This window comes from Ceratotherium simum, chromosome 30, assembly GCF_057802395.1.
Source record: "Ceratotherium simum simum isolate JZ-2026a chromosome 30, ASM5780239v1, whole genome shotgun sequence".
NCBI lineage: Eukaryota > Metazoa > Chordata > Mammalia > Perissodactyla > Rhinocerotidae > Ceratotherium > Ceratotherium simum.
In genome coordinates, this window is record NC_141929.1 from 3229020 (window position 1) to 3235698 (window position 6679).

Consider the following 6679-nt stretch of genomic DNA (forward strand, 5'->3'; position numbering starts at 1 on the left):
TCTTTGGAGAAATGTCTGTTTAAACCCATTGCCTATATTTTAATTGGATTATCTATTTTTTAATTGTTGTTGTTGAGTTTGTGTTCTGTTGAGTTTGTTGTCCTTATCTGATATATCATTTGTAAATATTTTCTCCTATTCTGCAGGTTGCCTTTTCACTTTCTTGATGCTATCCTTTGAAGTACAAAAATTTTAAATTTCGATAAAATCTGATTTTCTATTTTTTCTTAGGTTGCTAGCATCTTAGGTCATATGGTCACATCTAAGAAACCATTGCCTAATCTAAGGTCACAAAGGTTTACCTATGTTTTCTCTTAAGAGATTTATAGTTTAGATCCTACATTTAGGTCTTTGATCTACTATTTTGAGTTAATTTTGTATATGGAATGAGGTAGGAGTCTGTATTCATTCTTTTGCTTATAGATATCCAATTGTCCCATATGACATTCTTGAAATGATAAAATGATAGAAATGGAGAACAGAGTAGAGTGCCAGGGATCCAGGAAGGGTTGAGGTGGGAGGGAACCGGGTGTGACTATCCAAGGGCACATGAGGCATCCTTGGGGTGATGGAAATAGCCTGTGTCGTGGCTTCATCAGTGTTTTGGTGTGATATACTATGGTTTTTCAAGATGTTACCAACTGGGGTAACCTGGATGGAGGGTAACACAGGATCTTTCTGTATTATTTCTTTTCCTTTTTGTGTGTGTGAAGAAGATTAGCCCTGAGCTAACATCCGAGCCCATCTTCCTCTACTTTATATGTGGGACGCCACCACAGCATGGCTTGATAAGTGGTGATTAGGTCCATGCCTGGGATCTGAACCCACGAACTCTGGGCTGCCAAAGTGAAGTGGCCAAACTTAAGCACTACGCCACTGGGCCAGCCCCTATGTTATTTCTTTTTTTCTTTTTTTTTCTTTTTTTTTCTTTTTTCTTTTTGTGTGTGTGTGTGTGTGAGGAAGGTCAGCCGTGAGCTAACATCCATGCTAATCCTCCTCTTTTTGCTGAGGAAGACCGGCTCTGAGCTAACATCTATTGCCAATCCTTCTCCTTTTTTTTTTTTTTATCCCCAAAGCCCCAGTAGATAGTTATACGTCATAGTTGCACATCCTTCTAGTTGCTGTATGTGGGACGCGGCCTCAGCGTGGCTGGAGAAGCGGTGCATTGGTGCGCGCCCAGGATCCGAACCCTGGCCGCCGGCAGCGGAGCGCATACACTTAACTGCTAAGCCACGGGGCTGGCCCCCCTATGTTATTTCTTATAATTGCATGTGGATCACCAATTATTTCGAAATAAATGTTTAGTTAAAAAAGCAGTACAATTTGCCTTGGGAGATTTTGAGAATACAGAAAAATACAGAGACAGTAGAAACCATTCAAATTCTCCACTCTGAGCTAACCTTTGTTGCCGCCTTGGCATGAAGGACCAGACAGATTCCCACAGGAGCCAGACTCTGGGATGTGTGAACTGGAGAGTCCACCTGAGATATGGGGAGAAGAAAGAGGTGGGGTCTAGTCTGAGGAGGGCTGAGGAGAGGCAGGGCTGCGGTCAGTGGGCCCAGAGGCTGGCCCTGTTGGGCGTTTCGGGCACACCCTTCCCTCTGAGCTGGCCAGCGTGGAGGGCCTCCAGGCTTCCCTCAGGGAGGCAGAGCTGTGTTCTCCTGGAGCGCATCTTCAGTGGCCCAAGGGTGACATTAAGTATCATTAATTCAATCAGTAAAATTTATTGGTCCCTACTATATGCTCGGCATTGGGGAGATTGCATAAGAAGAGTGCCCGACCCCCAAGTCGCCCTTGGGCTGATGGGATATTGTGACACAGGGATAGTTGCCATAATGAGTGAGGTACAGGTGAGCATAGGGGTGGGGCTGCAGGGGACGCTGTCAACAACTCACCCGCATTCCCACGTTGCCCCAAGGTCCAGCAGTCCCTGCCTGGGGTGTTCTCTGGCTGCGGAAGCCCATGCAGGACAGGCTGGATGTGCTGGGGCTTGAGGCCCCTGGAGCAGCCCTCAGTCGACAGTGGATGGGAGGTGTGGACAAACACCCAGGCTCCCCCTTGCACGGACAACTCTGAGCTGTGTTCTTTACTGTCTCCTGGAGGCCCCAGCAGGACTGAGCTGCAACTGCACACAGTGGTCACCTTCCTGATAATGCGCTGTGTCCTGGCTCCTCCCCTTCTCCATCTCACTTCCCCACTCCCTCATGGCCTACCTGGATCACTGCCCATAAAACACACTCAATCCTTGCCTCAGGCTCTGCTTTTTGGGGTACCTAAGATAAATCAAGGCATGCTGACCCGGTCTCGAGGGTTAGGGAAGTTTCCTGGGGGAAGGCCATCTGAGCTGAGATTTGAAGATGAGTCCGCTTATCCTGGCGATTAAGGGTGAGGACAGAGTGTCTGGGCAGAGGTGCACATTGTGAAGGCCTGCAGGTGACAGTCTGGCACATTCTGCCCACGTAGGAAGTGCATGCTTGGGAGGAGACAGTGATACAAGGAGGAGCAGGGGCCAGATGGTGGGAGGCCTTGGGCGGTTTTTAAAAGGCCACAAGTGTGTCAGACTTGCATTTGGGACAAGCCACTCCGGCTGAAGCAAGTTGAGTCGAGGGCAAGAGTGGACGCGGGAGACCGCTCAGAGGCTGCAGCAGAAAACCAGGCAGGGGATGGCAGGGCCTGGACTGTGCTGGCTGAGGCTGTGGTTTTATTCTAGGCACAAAGGAGCATTTGGCCTGTTCGTTCAGAAATCTGTCCAGACACACTCCTGGGAAGTGACGGGGCCACTTGTTGTTAATGCAGTGAGGCCACCACGGGCCAGGCTGGATGTGCTGTGCGGTTATCGCAGACTGGAGCCCTGAGCTCCTCTGCCTGCGGGTTTGCTTAAAGTTGACGTGAATCACGAGAGGGCGCTGTGAGGAAGTCTCTTGTCTGCAAACTGCTCGGAGAAGCGGAGAAGTGCAGGCCTGGAATGGTGCTCAGGTCGCCCAGGTTGCCCTTTGCCTGCACCTCCTGCCGCCGTTGCTGATGGCTTTCTCCAGGTGAGGCCCTGGAATCTGCCACCTTCCGGGCACAGTGTGTTCCAAGGAGTTTAGGAGGTTTTGGGAAAGATGTTCCTGTGATCCGTGGCACCTTGGATGCAAGTCAGGGAGCCCAAAGAAACACCTTCCCCTCCCTCTTCTGTCCTCCCTTCCCTCTCCCTCCTCCCCCTTCTTCCTCCTTCCTTCATTCCTCTTCCATCCCTCTCTCTCATACCATTTACTGAGCAATTACAATGTAGCCCACCCCATCCAATAGAACTTTCTGCAATGACGGAATGTTCTAGATCAGCAGTATACAATAGAGGAGCCACAAGCCGCATGTGGCTATTGAGCACCTGAAATGTAACCACTGTGCCTGAGGACCTGAATTTTAATATTTGTTCACTTAAATTTAACTTTAAATAGCCACATGTTGGCTAGCATATTGGATGGTGCAGATGTAGCTCTGTGGCTGTGGCCTTTGACCCATCCTCCTCCGCCAGCTGACAGGACCATAGGACCCAAGCCTTCATGGCCCTCCAGAATGTTCCCTGAGCTTGGTTATAGTGTTTGCTTTAGACATGCCGATCTGCTTCTCACCTTCCTAAATCTTGTTACTGCTGAGAGGGTGAGGGCAGTAGGCTCCCGGGTCGCCTCATCTTCATCCTGAGCGCTCAGTGGGTCCCAGGTGTGCTGAAGGCTCATGATGGCCCGCCAGGTGGGGCAACGACTCACTCACCTCTCATACAGGTGTGGAGACCCAGGCGCCGAGAAGGAGGTGACCTGCCACCTTCTCACACCGCGCAGAGCCAGGCCAGCTCCTGGAGACCTCGGTGACCCGGAGGCCATTCCAGCCAGGCCTTGTCTCAGGGGAAATGGTGTCCCTGGTTTTCTGAGAAGAAGCATGGCTGCTGCCCGCTCGGGCCCCAAGGACACCAGCCATTGGAGGAAAACCATCCTTTGAAAAAATTGTGCTGCGAATGTGGCCAAGCCACTGCCACGCACGAAAGGAGCTGAATCCAACCCAGAACGAAACGGAAAAGCACCTCAACATTCATCGACGGGACATCTCTGTCCCCCCCAATGCAGAGGCTCTGGCCTGTCCCCTCATCCCTCTCCCAGACATGGCCCTGGCCAAGACCTATGTCCTCGGTGGTGGTGGGTGATGAAGGGACACAGGACAATAGGCATCCAGTACTGGGGGGAAGCGTGTGGAGCATGGGGAGTGTAGGGGACAATGAGACACATCCTATGGGCAGGGTCTCCCGAGGCTTCCTGGTAGTTGGGACATTGAAGTGGACGACAGAAGGGTGCAGCAGGCAGGAGTGAAGGTTTGGCAGAGGGAAGAACAGTTCCTGGGGGAGGCGGTGGTGTACAAGATCCTGCTGGGACTAACAGTGGTTTAAAATGTCTGGCTTTTTAGAGTGTGCACAAAGACCCCAAACTATTGATCAGAATTGGATTCCTAGGACTAGAAAGGATCCTGCAAGAGAATCTCCTTCAACCTCAGGGAAATCTCCTAAATTCCTCTTCCAGAAAAAGTCCTTCACAGCCAATTGACAACTGGTCCCTTTGCTGTAAACCCGTTTCCCCTGGCGTCCAGAACGATGGTGAGCATCTTCTGGATGCAATTCCCGTATTCAATGAGTTTCTCTTAGCCCCGGACAGAGCAGACCCCAGGGGTGGTTTCGGGCGTGGGGTGACTGGTCTGCTGAGAACTGTCAGCTCATCCCCAAATGGCTGCTGCTCCCAGCAGCTGCGAGCTCTCTGCCCGCCCCTTGTGTGGATAGCCAGGAGATCACCGAGGTTAATGGTACTTTCATCCTTGACAGCAACCGAGTGCGCCCCAGCCAAGAAATGTGAGTCTGAAAGGAAGCGCTCTTGGCTTCCTCCAAAGCTGCTGGGGCTGCAGTGGATTCCAGGCTGACGTGGGGCTCCAAGTGCCGCCGCTTGACATTTGGCCAAGGAAGTGGACAGTGGCCAGGCTTTGGAAATCGCGCAGGTTGGAGACTAGCATTCAAACTACTGAGGGCTGTGACCGTCGGGTTCCTGTAAGCAACAAGGGTTTCTAGAGCAGGGTTTTTTTTTTTTTTTTCCCCACTGAACTCGACGATTTATCTACTTTGCTATTCGTTACTTGTTCGATAGCCATCTTCCCCCCTCAGGTGTCAGACATGAGGACGTGGACATCTTTGGGGGCCATTATTCTGCTGACCACAGCTCCCTTGAAGTAGCCTTCTTCAGTCTTGAACAACATATTCACTTACCTGAATCTTCCAGAAGGTTCTTACACTCTAAGCCAGAACCTCGTCTGTGGCTGCACCTCCCACGGGGAGGCTGGCAGTGCAGACTGGACATTGGGCAGTGATGCCACTGCTTCACACTGGGGTCTGTTACTGAGGAGACGAGGAGAGTGGACGCTGGGCAAGTCTCTGCCAAATTTAATCTTGACTGCAGCCCAGTGACGCGGCCGTTTCATCACGGCTCTTTTAAAGATGGGAAACTGATCCTCAGAGAGGTTAAGGAACTTGTTTTTGGTCACACAGCTGGTAAGAAGCAGAGCCAGGATTCAGTGACTGAGCCATGCCACCTCCCATTCATTTCATATGTATAACAACCTGGAGTGAAGTAGTGCCCTTAGATCCATTCACATGAGAAGCCTCGAGCTCAGAGAGACTGAGTAACTTGTTTTCGGTCACACAGCGGAGCTGGGATTCAAAACCGCATCTTCTGACCCTGGTATCCGTAGTGTGGCCACATGGGTCTCAATTCCAAGAAGTCCCTGTCTGTGAACTTTACCGCCAATAATAAACCCATTTCACACACACTGAGGATCTGATTGCACTGTCCTGGGCCGTTGCCCAGGGCGGCTGTGAGGGGATCTTCACGTGCGTAATCCTTGCCTGGCCCCCGATGTTCTCTTTGAATCCCCATCATAGACGTAGGGCCTGCTACAGTTGTCTCTGTTTACTGTTTGCTGGGATCGTCCTTCTCCGCCTACTAGACCAGGTCCATTGTCAGGGCCTTGTATGTCTGATGCTCAACACAGAGCTTGGGACACAGTAGGTACTCAACGGCTGCTGTGTTGAATGAATGAGTATGTGAGCAAATGGGTTCCAGAGCTCCACCTGTGTGCCGGGGAACATCCCACTCTCGTCTGTGGAAGTGACCTGTTGACTGGGCCAGGCGGCCAGGAGCTGGGCGCTTGTGTGGCCTTGGCAGGTCAATTTGCATCTGAGGGACTGGGGGGTGCTTGTGGGGGCCAGATGCCCTGCCTCCCCCATAACCCTATCCTGCTCCTGCTCAGGCCTCCTGTTGGGTGTCCTGGGATGGGCTGGACTCGTGCCCTGTCTGGCTTCCTGGGACCTATGGGCCGACCTGGGCTGGCCCTACATTGCATCTTACCTGGGAGCAGGTGAGAGCCCCAATGGCTCTACTGGGCCACTGTGGCCATGTGGAGGCACCAGTCTGTCCAGCTCAGCCCAGCCTAGTCTTGAGTGGGCTTTCTGCCCAGCTTCACCCTCAAAGAGCTCTTTAGTTACCCATGCGCTGAAACCCAGGGGCTGGGAGGGCCATGGGGACACCTAGTCCAACCACCTCATTCATATGTGGGGATGCTGAGGCCCAGAGAGGGCAGTGACACATCCAAAGCCACATAGGAAGCA